Source organism: Suricata suricatta, chromosome 16 (genome assembly GCF_006229205.1).
Source record: "Suricata suricatta isolate VVHF042 chromosome 16, meerkat_22Aug2017_6uvM2_HiC, whole genome shotgun sequence".
Classification (NCBI taxonomy): domain Eukaryota; kingdom Metazoa; phylum Chordata; class Mammalia; order Carnivora; family Herpestidae; genus Suricata; species Suricata suricatta.
Genome location: NC_043715.1, coordinates 53,907,398 through 53,919,527, shown reverse-complemented (window position 1 = coordinate 53,919,527; position 12,130 = coordinate 53,907,398).

The window sequence follows — 12,130 nt, the reverse complement described above, 5'->3', positions numbered from 1 at the left end:
TGATGTTAGAGAACTACGGACACCTCCTCTTCTTGGGTGAGTATAACTCTTTCCAGACTTCCCAGACCACACTCAGGGTTTTGTTTCCTCCCTTGAAGACTGCCCGTTGGAAGTTTCTTTGCATGACTGGAATTCAAATCCCTGCAGTAAGGGAAAGAAGTAGGGGTTGGTAGGTGTAGAGAAAAATCTTCATGATGTTTCCTCCTCAGGTTTAGTTTTCCTTTCCTTAGGGTAACATCATCATTTCTGTAGATTAATGGCAATTCTAAACATTGAGTGGCATGAAATGGTATTTCCCATGTTTTAAAAACTAATTTCTACTCATTGATGTAGTGGTAGTACTCGGAAGTGGAGGTGAAGATCTGAACATCGGAAATTGCTCCTGTGTGTTCTAAAAGCTTTGTTGGGCAGCACCATTTGGGAAATCACTTTCTAGCATTCTACAGTGTCCTTTCTTCTCTACTGATCACAACAGTGGATTGAAATTAGAATCTCCATTAAAAAAATATTCATTTTTTGCTGCGCCTGGGTGGTTCAGTTGGTTGAGTGTCTGGCTTCAGCTTAGGTCATGATCTTGTGGTTTGTGGGTTTGAGCCCCACATCAGACTTTGTGCTGACATCTAGCTCAGAACCTGGACCCTGCTTTGGATTCTGTTCTCCCTCTCTCTCTGACCCTTTCCTTCTCTCTCTCTCTCTCTCTCTCTCTCTCTCTCTCTCTCTCTCAAAAATAAATAAAACATTAGAAAAATATTTTAAAGATATTCATTTTAAAATTTATTTTCAGAGAGAGAGAACACTGTGGAGAGCTGCCAGAAGAACAGAGATGTGCGTTGACCTAAGATCAGCCACCTGCAGGGCAGGACAGTGTTATCACTCCCAGCTCAAGGCTGGAGACAGTCGGGCTGGACTTTATCGGCTCCTCAGGCACTGTGCTAAAACTTCAGTTTGGTTCCTCCTTTACCCTAGCCTTTACACATGACCCTGTTTCTTAGCAACCAACCTACGCTTTCTGCCCTTTATAAGATGTATGTGTTTTCTCAATAATGAGGCTTGATCAGAAACCTTGTCTTGCCTCCATTCTCTATGCTCTCTGCCCTACCCCATTCTCGCCCCCTTCCTCAGGACCTGCTTTGACTGACCTGCTGAGCAGGTCAAGTGGCACCCGAACAGGGATCTGAGTATGAGGGACCCGGTGAAGAACACTGATCGAGGAAAAAAGAGAAGAAAGAAGAGAAAAAGGTAGCTACCGAAGTTTAAAAGAAATTTTAAAGAGTCAACTGTGTGGGAAACTGCTGCGTAGCCCATGGCTCAGGTGAAAACAGTCAACTGTACAGGAACCTACTGCATAGCCCACAGCTCAGGTGAGTGATCGGTGATTCTAGGGCAGGAATTAAGCAAATGGTCTAACAGAGAACCTCAGGACACGGGAAGTAAAGGTTAAGAAAAAGCAATTATTAGAATTTTTTCAGCTCCTCCATGAAGTCTGTCCTTAAGTGTTTTTCTAAATGTAAATAGAGAATAAGGAAAGTGAGTAAAGAGATTACCCAGTTAAGTGTTTTTCTAATGTTTCGGTCTTATTTGTAAAATCTCTGTGGGAGAGAATGTAATAGCCTCTGGTGTGTGTATGTGAGTGAATGTGCGGCTCGGTTTGGCTTGCCTGCCGAGTTCGAGTCTGTGGCTCCATGGGTGGGCACCCTTAAGGTCCCCCAGAAAGCCTACAGAGTCCAAGTGGGCCTGGTCTGCGATACCATGGTGAAAAGCATATGGTCTATGACGGCATTGGAAAAGTTTCCGATCATAAGTCACAACGCTGAGTCCACTACGGCTAAGCTTCACTGAAGCTCCTTTGGGACACGGCCAGACAGACATCTGATTGGTCTTCTCATTAGAGGGGGCACCCTACCCTTTGTTTGTTTCTGCGTCAAGTATTTGGGTGGATGATCGGATATTATGGAACAAGAAATAAGCCAGCATGAGGCTTTTGTAAATGGTCTAACAGAGACATTAAAGGCACAGGGGGTAAAAGTTAAGAAAAAACAATTATTAGAATTTTTTCAATTTCTGCATGAAGTTTGCCCTTGCTTTCCCCAAGAGGGGACAATAGATGAAAAAAGATGGAAGAGGGTAGGAGATGCTTTAAAAGATTATTACGGGACATTTGGCCCAGAAAAAATTCCTGTTAGTGCTTTCTCCTATTGGACCCTTATTAACGAGATCATTAGCGTACAACCTAGAACCACCTTAGTTGCATACATAATTAAAGATGGAGAAAAGATCCTTAAAAGTAAAAGTGAGAAGTCTCCCGTTTGCAGCCATGGGGAGGAAGATCTCATTTCTTTGGAGAGTGATTCTGAGAAAAAACCAGACAGCACTATTGTGAGGTCTAAGGGATCAGACAAGGATAAGATGAAACAAAGGACCAAAACTAGACCTAAAAGTTTATATCCAAAACTTTCGAAATGGAAAGCTCCCAAGGACGAATTATCCGATAGTGAGTGGGAGGATCTTGACGAGGAGGCTGCAAAATACCATAATCCTGACAGGCCTCCTCCGTATGGCCTCCCGCCCACTGCACCTCCATTGGCTTTGCCTGTTATAGACCTCAAAAAGGACTTAATAGATAAAATAGAACAATTGCAGGAGCAAATAAAGTTAGAAGAGGAACATCAAGAGCTAATATTACGCTTATAAAAACTCAAAGTGGGTAAAAGGGAGGCTGCCACTGTCCCCTCGCAACCGCTGCCAAAGCCCCCAAAGCATGGGGCAAGTCTTAAAACCCCCCTACTGCTGGTCCCCTTGTGGATATTGAGGATCCTGAGGCACTGCCAGTTACTGGAACCTCCGACACCCAGGGACAGGCATGGAGACACCATTCAGGTTTTGACTTTAAAGTTATTAAGGAGCTTAAGACTGCTGTAGCACAGTACGGGGCTACCACGCCATACACTATGGCGACTGTGGAATCAGGAGCTGAGAATTGGCTCACCCCTGGTGATTGGTATACTCTTGCTCGAGGCTCCTTATCTGGAGGGGGTTATTTGTTGTGGAAATCAGAATATACTGAATTCTGTAGGTAGACTGCTCGACATAATGCACAGGCAAATAATGGCTGGAACTTGGAGATGCTGTCGGGGGAAGGAAATTATGCCAGCAGTGATATACAGATGCAATATGATGCCGGCTTGTTTGCTCAAGTACGAGTGGCTGGGACTAGAGCCTGGAGAAAGTTGCCAGTCAAAGGAGACCTCAGTTCTTCCTTAACTAACATTAAACAAGCTCCTGATGAGCCTTTTGCCGACTTTGTCCAACGGCTTCTCACGGCAGCAGGGGTTATTTTTGGCAATGCTGATGCTGGCACCGAATTTGTTAAACAACTTGCATATGAAAATGCGAATTCCGCATGTAAGGCGGCCATTAGACCCTATCGAAAAAAGACAGATCTCTCTGGTTATATTAGATTGTGTTCTGATATCGGTGCGGCTTATCAACAAGGATTGGCAATGGCCGCAGCTCTGCAAGGATTCACCGTAAAAGAACTTTTAGGCCACCAAGGCAAGGAAAAATGTTTTAGATGTGGCAAGGAAGGACATTTTGCTGGGGACTGTAAATCTAGCTCATGGACCACTGATCAAAATCTCCCTTGTAGAGTGTGTCCCCGATGTCGTAAGGGTCTACATTGGGCTAATGATTGTAAGTCCAAAACTGACTCCCAGGGTAACCCATTACCACCCCTGTAGGGAAAGGGGAAATAGGGCCAGCCCCAGGCCCCCAGACCCAAACAAGCTTTTGGGGCAATCAAGTTTGTTCCCACAAACAATCCGTTTCACACCTCTGCAGAGCTACCCCAGGAAGCGCAGGACGACCTCTGTTCCACCACCCACACAGTTTTAACCCCCGAGATGGGGGTCCAAACCCTACCCACTGGAATTTATGGTCCCTTACCCCCTAAACTTTTGGGTTGCTTTTGGGACACAGTAGTACTACAGTTAGGGGGTTACATGTGTATCCTGGAGTGATAGACAACGACTATACAGGAGAAATAAAAATTATGGCCTCCTCTCCTCAGGTGATTACTACAGTACCCTCAGGGCAGCGTATAGCACAACTACTCTTGCTGCCCTTTCTTGCTACTGACAACCCAATTAAAAACTCGAGCCAAGAAGCCCAAAGTTTTGGCTCCTCCGATGATTATTGGGTACAACCTGTTAATGCCCAAAAGCCCATGCTTACACTCTGGCTTGATGGCAAAGAATTTCAAGGCTTAATAGACACAGGAGCAGACGTCACCATTATTAAAAAGGAGGCCTGGCCTTCACAATGGCCGTTATCCCCTACTTTAACCAACCTTAAAGGTATATGGCAAAGCCAAAACCCAGAAAAGAGTGCAAAATTACTGCGGTGGCAAGATGCCCAGGGGAATCAAGGAAACATCCAGCCATATGTTATTCTAGGGTTACCTGTCAGTTTGTGGGGGCGAGATCTTTTAACCCAAATGGGTATTATTATGTGTAGCCCAAATGAAATAGTCACAGCACAGATGCTAGCCCAGGGATTTAACCCAGGAAAAGGACTAGGAAAGAATGAGGAAGGCACTGCCCAACCTTTAGAATTACAGGGCAATCACCAAAGAAAGGGTTTAGGAAATTTATCGTAGGAGCCATTGACATTCCTGTACCCCATGCAGATAAGATCACTTGGAAATCTAATGACCCTGTGTGGGTTGATCAATGGCCTTTATCTGTTGAAAAACTGCAAGCAGCACATCAGCTAGTGCAGGAGCAGTTAGCTGCTGGACACATAGTAGAGAGTAATTCTCCTTGGAATACCCCTATATTTGTCATAAAGAGAAATCAGGTAAATAGAGATTATTGCAGGACCTTAGGGCAGTAAACAAAACAATGGTTCTCATGGGAATGCTCCAGCTGGGGCTTCCCTCTCCTGTGGCTATACCTCTGGGGCACTATAAAATTATCATAGATCTTAAAGACTGTTTCTTTACCATCCCCCTCCACCCTAACGACCAAGAGCAATTCGCTTTCAGTATACCCTCTATTAATTTTAGGGAGCACATGAAAAGATATCAATGGAAGGTTCTGCCTCAGGGTATGGCTAATAGCCCTACCCTATGTCAAAAGTTTGTGGCACTGGCCATACAGAAGGTACGCAATGTTTGGAGAGAATTGTACATTATACATTATATGGATGACATTCTTCTGGCAGGAAGAGATGGCCAACAGGTGTTAAAATGTTTTGATGACTTACAATCATCTCTGCAAGCCCACGGGCTGCAAATAGCCCCTGAAAAGGTGCAGTTACAAGACCCCTACACTTATCTAGGTTTTCAAATCTCAGGAGCCCACATAACTACTCAAAAACTGGAGCTCAGATTAGACACTCTGCAGACACTCAATGACTTTCAAAAGTTACTAAGAGATATAAATTGGATTAGGCCCTATCTTAGGCTCATGACTGGACAACTCAAGCCTTTGTTTGACATACTCCAGGGAAACCCAGATCCCAAATCTAGATCTCTCACTAGTGAGGGGCGTAAAGCATTAAAGATTGTGGAAGAAGCCATCCACTCCCAGTTTGTTACTGCCATAGATTATGATCAACCCCTCGTGTTTGTTATTTGCAGAACTTCTCTTACTCCTACAGCCATTTTCTGGCAAAATAACCCCATTATGTGGGTGCATCTTCCCTCCTCGCCTGTGAAGGTTATCTACCCTTACTATTTGGCCGTGGCTGACTTCATTGTTCTAGGGAGAGAACAAAGTGTAAAATACTTTGGCAAGGAGCCTAATTCCATCATACAACCCTATTCAAAAGGACAGCTTGACTGGCTTTTTCAGACTACTGATTGCTGGCCTATCGCGTGTGCTTCTTTTTTAGGTAGGTTAGACAATTGTTACCCACCTAACAAACTCCACCATTTCTTTAACAGTCATGAATTTATATTCCCAACAAAAACCTCTTGACAGCCACTATCACAGGCCTTAGTGGTCTTTACTGATGGCTCCTCTACTGGCACTGCAGCCTATACCTTTAAAGACCAAGTCATAAGTTTTCCCACCCCTTCCACTTCTGCTCAACTTGAAGAGCTACATGCAGTTATTGTGGTCTTCTCTGCTTTTCATGATAAACCTTTTAATTTATACACAGACAGTGCTTATATAGCTAACTCTGTACCCTTGCTAGAGACTGCAGCCCAGATTAAACAATGTTCTGGGGCCGCTCGTCTCTTTATGCAACTTCAGTCTTTAATTCATGAAAGAAAAAATCCTTTCTTCATTGGTCATTTAAGGCCCCACACTGGCCTACCGGGTCCTCTGTCTTTGGGCAATCAGAAGGCTGATTCAGCCACAAGAGGAATCTATAGTATCATGCTTGCCCAGGATACAGGAATAGAAGCAGCCTCAAGAGCTCATGCTATCCATCATCTCAGTGCCCGCACTGTAAGAATTATGTTCAAGATTTCCCTTGAACAGGCACGACAGATAGTATAACAGTGCTCTTCTTGCATTGTGCAGTTACCTGTTCCTCATTTGGGAGTAAATCTCGAGAACTAGTGCCCAATGCCATCTGGCAAATGGATGTAACACACATTTTAGAGTTTAGAAATCTAAAGTATCCATGTGAGTATTGATACCGACAGCGGCTTCCTATATGCTACCTTACAAACTGGGGAAGCAGGAAAGCACGTCCTAGCACACATGCTTTCTGCCATATCAGTGTTAGGGATTCCAAAACAAATAAAAACTGACAATGGACCCGGATATACTGGAACCGTGTTCTCTAAGTTCTGTCAACAGTTACACATTAAACACATCACCGGGATCCCTTATAACCCACAAGGACAAGGTATAATAGAACGGGCACATTTATTCTTAAAAAATACCCTTGAAAAGATAAAAAAAGGGGGAATGGTACCCCATCAAGGGATCTCCCAGAAATCTTCTGTATCATTCACTCTTCATTTTAAATTTTTTAACCTTGGATAAAGGACGTTCAGCTGCTGAACATCTCTGGCACAATGAGACGCAAAGAACTTTTGCTACCGTGCTTTGGAGAGACCCTTGGATAATAAGTGGTATGGTCCTGACCCCGTCTTGATCTGGGGACGAGGAGCAGTGTGCATCTACTCACGACAAGCAGATGCAGCCCGATGGTTGCCGGAGAGACTAGTAAAGCAAACTGATCATAACAGCCTTCCAGGGAGGAGAAATCTCCTTGAGAAAAATCTTTGTCTTTTCTTTTAGGGACCATGTTTTGGAAAGTGGCACCTTCTCTGGATGACAGTTTTCCAGTATCTGGTAAAACATACACTTGGCGGTTTTGGGGACCCTTCTGTGGCCAGGCGACTGCTACAACAACAGACAGGGAATCCCTGCGACTGCCGCAGCGGAACTGAAAATGCCATGCCAAATTGGGTACAGGGCCCTGATGGGGCGTTTCGGCACCCTCTTCTAACCACCATAGATTGTGGGTCAAAAACAGCTTATCAAGTGGCTGTAACTTCGGGATCCGGTAGTCATAGTATAAAATATTTCTGTGTGTCCAAACCACAGATTATTCCTGTTGCAGACGTCCGTCCTGGGCTCTGCCCATGCACCACCTTTTATGATACCATGCATAGTAGTTCTGTCCAGAAATATATAAGTAAAAATGATAATAAAACATATTTCATGGCCATCCTAGGTCAGAACGCTCATGCTAAAGGGAGCGATAATAACATGGTGATGCAGTCCTCCTGCCTTGGCACTGTGGAAAAACATGTTTGTTGGAATGTGTCCCCTCCCGTTCATATCTCTGACGGAGGAAATCCACAAGATCAATATAGGATGGCCAAAACCCAAGATAGAGTTCAGAAATTAATAGAGGAATTAAATCCTAAGTTTAATTATCACCCTATAGCGCTTCCAGGACCTCGAGATTCTACTTTAGGCTTTTCTGCTTTTTCCATCCTGGAAAGTGCCCATAAAATCCTAAACGCTACTAATCCTTCATTGGCACAAAATTGTTGGTTGTGCCTAAAAATGGGGGTGCCTGTGCCCGTGGCCCTCCCTCAGCAACATGACCTTACATTCAGCAATGCCTCTTGTGTAATTATCCCACCACTGCTGGTGCAACCTGTATTATTCCATAATGCCACTTGCCTCTACTCGACCCCCCGCAATGACAGTTTTGGGATAGACCTAGGATTGGCCTCCTCTTTCGCTAATTGTAACATCACTCACAACTAGACATCCCCTATCTGCTCCAGTAATAACACTGTTTTTGTATGTGGCAATAATAGAGCTTATACTTATCTCCCTGCCAATTGGACAGGGCTATGTACCCTGGTCTTCCTTCTCCCGGATATTGGTATCATTCCTGGAGAAGAGCCTGCCCCCGTGCCCAGTTTTAGTTACGTATCCAGCCGACATAAACAGGCTGTTCAAATTGTCCCCTTACTGGTCGGCCTAGGGCTGGCTATAGCAATTACTACAGGATCTGAGGGATTAGTTGTATCCATGACCCAGTATAATAAGCTCTCTAGGCAACTAATTGCTGATGTACAAGTTCTTTCCAATACTATTCAAGACATCCAAGATCAAGTGGACTCCTTGGCAGAGACTGTCCTACAAAATAGGCGAGGCCTTGACTGACTTACTTCTGAGCAGGGAGGAATTTGCTTGGCTTTGCAGGAACGATGCTGCTTCTATGTGAACAAGTCTGGCATCGTCAGAAATAAGATCAAGACGCTTCAAGAAGACCTAGAGAAGAAGAGGAAGGAACTCATCGACAGTCCTTTCCTCAGTGGATTTCATGGACTCCTACCCTATCTCCTCCCACTTTTAGGACCTATTGCGGGTTTATTGATCTTGGTGTCCTTGGGCCCTGTTCTCTTCAATAAGGTGATGGCATTTCTAAGGCAGCAAATAGATGCTATCAAAATGCAGCCTATCCAGGTCCATTATCACAAGCTCGATCTGGCCAATCAGGAGGCTGATGAAGAGCTGTATTAGGGCAAGATGCACGGGCTGGTTAGCCAATGACGGGTGAGAGAGGCCTTACCATCCTATCAACCTAAGACAGGCTACTCAGATATAGGCTTCTGGGCATGCCCATGACAGGTAAGAAGGATTGACAGGCCCCCAACATAAGACAGGCACAGTCCTTTCCTTGCCTAAAAAGCCTTTTTTGAAAAAACAAAAAAGAGAGACCTGTGGAGAGCTGCCAGAAGAACAGAGATGTGCCTTGACCTAAGATCAGCCACCTGCAGGACAGGACAGTGTTATCACTCCCAGCTCAAGGCTGGAGACAGTCGGGCTGGGCTTTCTTATCGGTTCCTCAGGCGCTGTGCTAAAACTTCAGTTTGGTTCCTCCTTTACCCTAGCCTTTACACATGACCCTGTTTCTTAGCAACCAACCTATGCTTTCTGCCCTTTATAAGATGTATGTGTTTTCTCAATAATGAGGCTTGATCAGAAACCTTGTCTTGCCTCCATTCTCTGTGCTCCCTGCCCTACCCCATTCTCGCCCCCTCCCTCAGGACCTGCTTTGACTGACCTGCTGGGCGGGTCAGAACACCAGCAGGGGAGGGGTAGAGGTAGAGATGTAGAAATCCAAACAGGCTCCTCACTGTCACTACAGAGCTCAACATGGTCTGTATATCATGAACCATGAGATCACTAAGATCTAGTGATAGACACTAAACCAACTGAGCTTCTGATACCCCAAATATTTCTTTTATTTTCTAATAAACATGTCTCATTGTGTCAAAACCAGGTCTGATCATCTTCTTGAAACCAAAGGTCAAGCAGTGGAATGTAAAGCAAATGGAGACAGTAGCCACTCACTCAGATAGGTGGGAATGTATGAAGCAGATTACAAAGGTGAGGTCCCAATGTGGAGGAGGAAGATACACCTTAAAATGTGGTTTTGGAAACCAATTTGACAATAAACTATTTTTAAAAAATAAGTAAAATAAAATTTTGTGCAGAAAAAAAATGCGGTTTGAGCAACTCTCCTTGAGTGGAAGTTAGTTCGAGAACCCTAGTTCTATTTATCTTTGTCTCACAGAGGGACATCTGTTATCTGATGTTATCAACCTCTCATATTCTCTAAAGATTCTCCTTCAGCTACAGTGATGGTCCATCAGGTCCACAGTGAGGGCCTCAATAATATATGAGATCTCCTCCAATGCTTTGAGGGCCCTGGAGAAATCTCCATACTTCTGAGGAACTCTATTCTAAGCCTTTTCTAAGTTCTGTTTTGCCTCTGTGAGAAGTGAGTCAGGGTAGTGGTGGCCATATTGAGGTTTGGTGCAAAAAGCCCAGGAAGACTGGAGGCAGATATTACCTGTTTTCTTGTTTAATCTTTCCAGTGTTATGGAAGGTTTAATCTGAATCATACAAAATTGAGACTTAGTAATTTCATCAGATAATAAAGCATTTCCCTAAAATGAGAAAGTCTAAATTTTTATTTCACTTCCAACGTTTATTTTTCTTTATTTTTTAAATTTACACCCAAGTTAGTTAGCATATAGTGCAACAATGACTTCAGCACTAGATCCCTTCATGTGTCTTACCCATCTAGCCTATCCCCCCTCCTTCATCCACTCCAGTACCCCTCTGTTCTCCATATATATGACTCTCTTATGTTTTTGTTCCCCTCCCTAAAAAGAAAAAAAGTTGAAGTAAAGAACTTAGGGAGTGTCTAGTTAGAAAAAAAAAAACATACATAAACAATATAAGTTATGACACAAAAATAAGGGATTCTCTAGGGTTCTATAGAGCATGTCCTCTGCTTTTTGGTGTTTTTATTCCTCAAAAAATTTTTTGCATATTTGTTTGTTTTTAAGAGAGAGAGAGCGAGCATGCATGCATGAGCTAGGGAAGGGCAGAGAGGAGGAGAGACAGAGGATCTGAAGCGAGCTCCCTGCTGATACCACAGAACCCAATGCTCAACTCGAACTCACAACTTGGATATCATGACCTGAGCCAAAGTTGAGCACTCAACCGACGGAGCCACCCAGGTACCTCAGAGCATATCATCTATTAACAGAGATACTAATGCATTTTCTCCTCTAGTTTGGATTCCTTCTCTGTGTTTTTTTTTTTCCTTAATTGTTTCATCAAGAATGTCCAGTACTATGTTTAATAAGAGTGGTCAAGTTGCTTCATTACCTTGTTTCTGAGGATACAAGAGAAGCTTTTAGTCTTTTACTATTGAATATGTGAGATTTCAGCTTTTCAAACATACATGGCCTTTATTAGGTTGGGGTGGTATCCTACTTTCTTGTGTTTTTAATTATGAAATGGTGTACAATATGCTCACTCCTGACTCTGTATCAATTAGTATGATCCTACCAGGTTTCATCTTCATCATGTTAACGTGCAGTCTCAAATGTATAATCTTCCCTATGTTGAAACACCCTTGGGTTTGGGGAAGAATTCCTACTTGATTATACTGTAAAATATTAAAATGTACCTTTAATTCAGGTTCTTTTATTTTATTATGAACTTTTCATGAATATTCCCTATAGGGAGCAGTGTTTCTCTTTACTTGTAGTGTCTTCATTTGGCTTGGATCAACTGGTAATGCTGGTGTTAAAGGGTATGCTTTCATATACTCCCTCCTCTTTATTCCTTAGAAATGTATGAAGCAATATGAAACACTTCCTCACTGTTTTTGAATTATCCAGTGAATCCATCTGGTCCAGGACATTTATTTCTTAACGTTTGAGAGAGAGACAGACAGATATGGGGGAATAGCAAATGAGCACCATCAGGGAGGGGCAAAGAGAGAGGAAGAGAGAGAGAATTCTAAGCAAGTGCAGCACTGTCAGCAGAGCCCGATGCAGGGCTTGAACCCACAAACCAGGAGATCATGACCTGAGCTGAAATCAAGAGTCAGATGCTCAGGGCACCTGGGTGGCTCAGTTGGTTAAGCCTCCAACTTCGGCTCAGGTCAGATCTCACGTTTGTGGGTTTGAGCCCCACGTCAGGCTCTGTGCTGACAGCTAACTCAGAGCCTGGAGCCTGCTTCCGATTCTGTGTCTCCTTCTCTCTTGCCCCTCCCCCTCTCATGCTCTGTCTCTCTCTGTATCAAAAATAAATAAAACATTAAAAAAATTAAAAAAAAA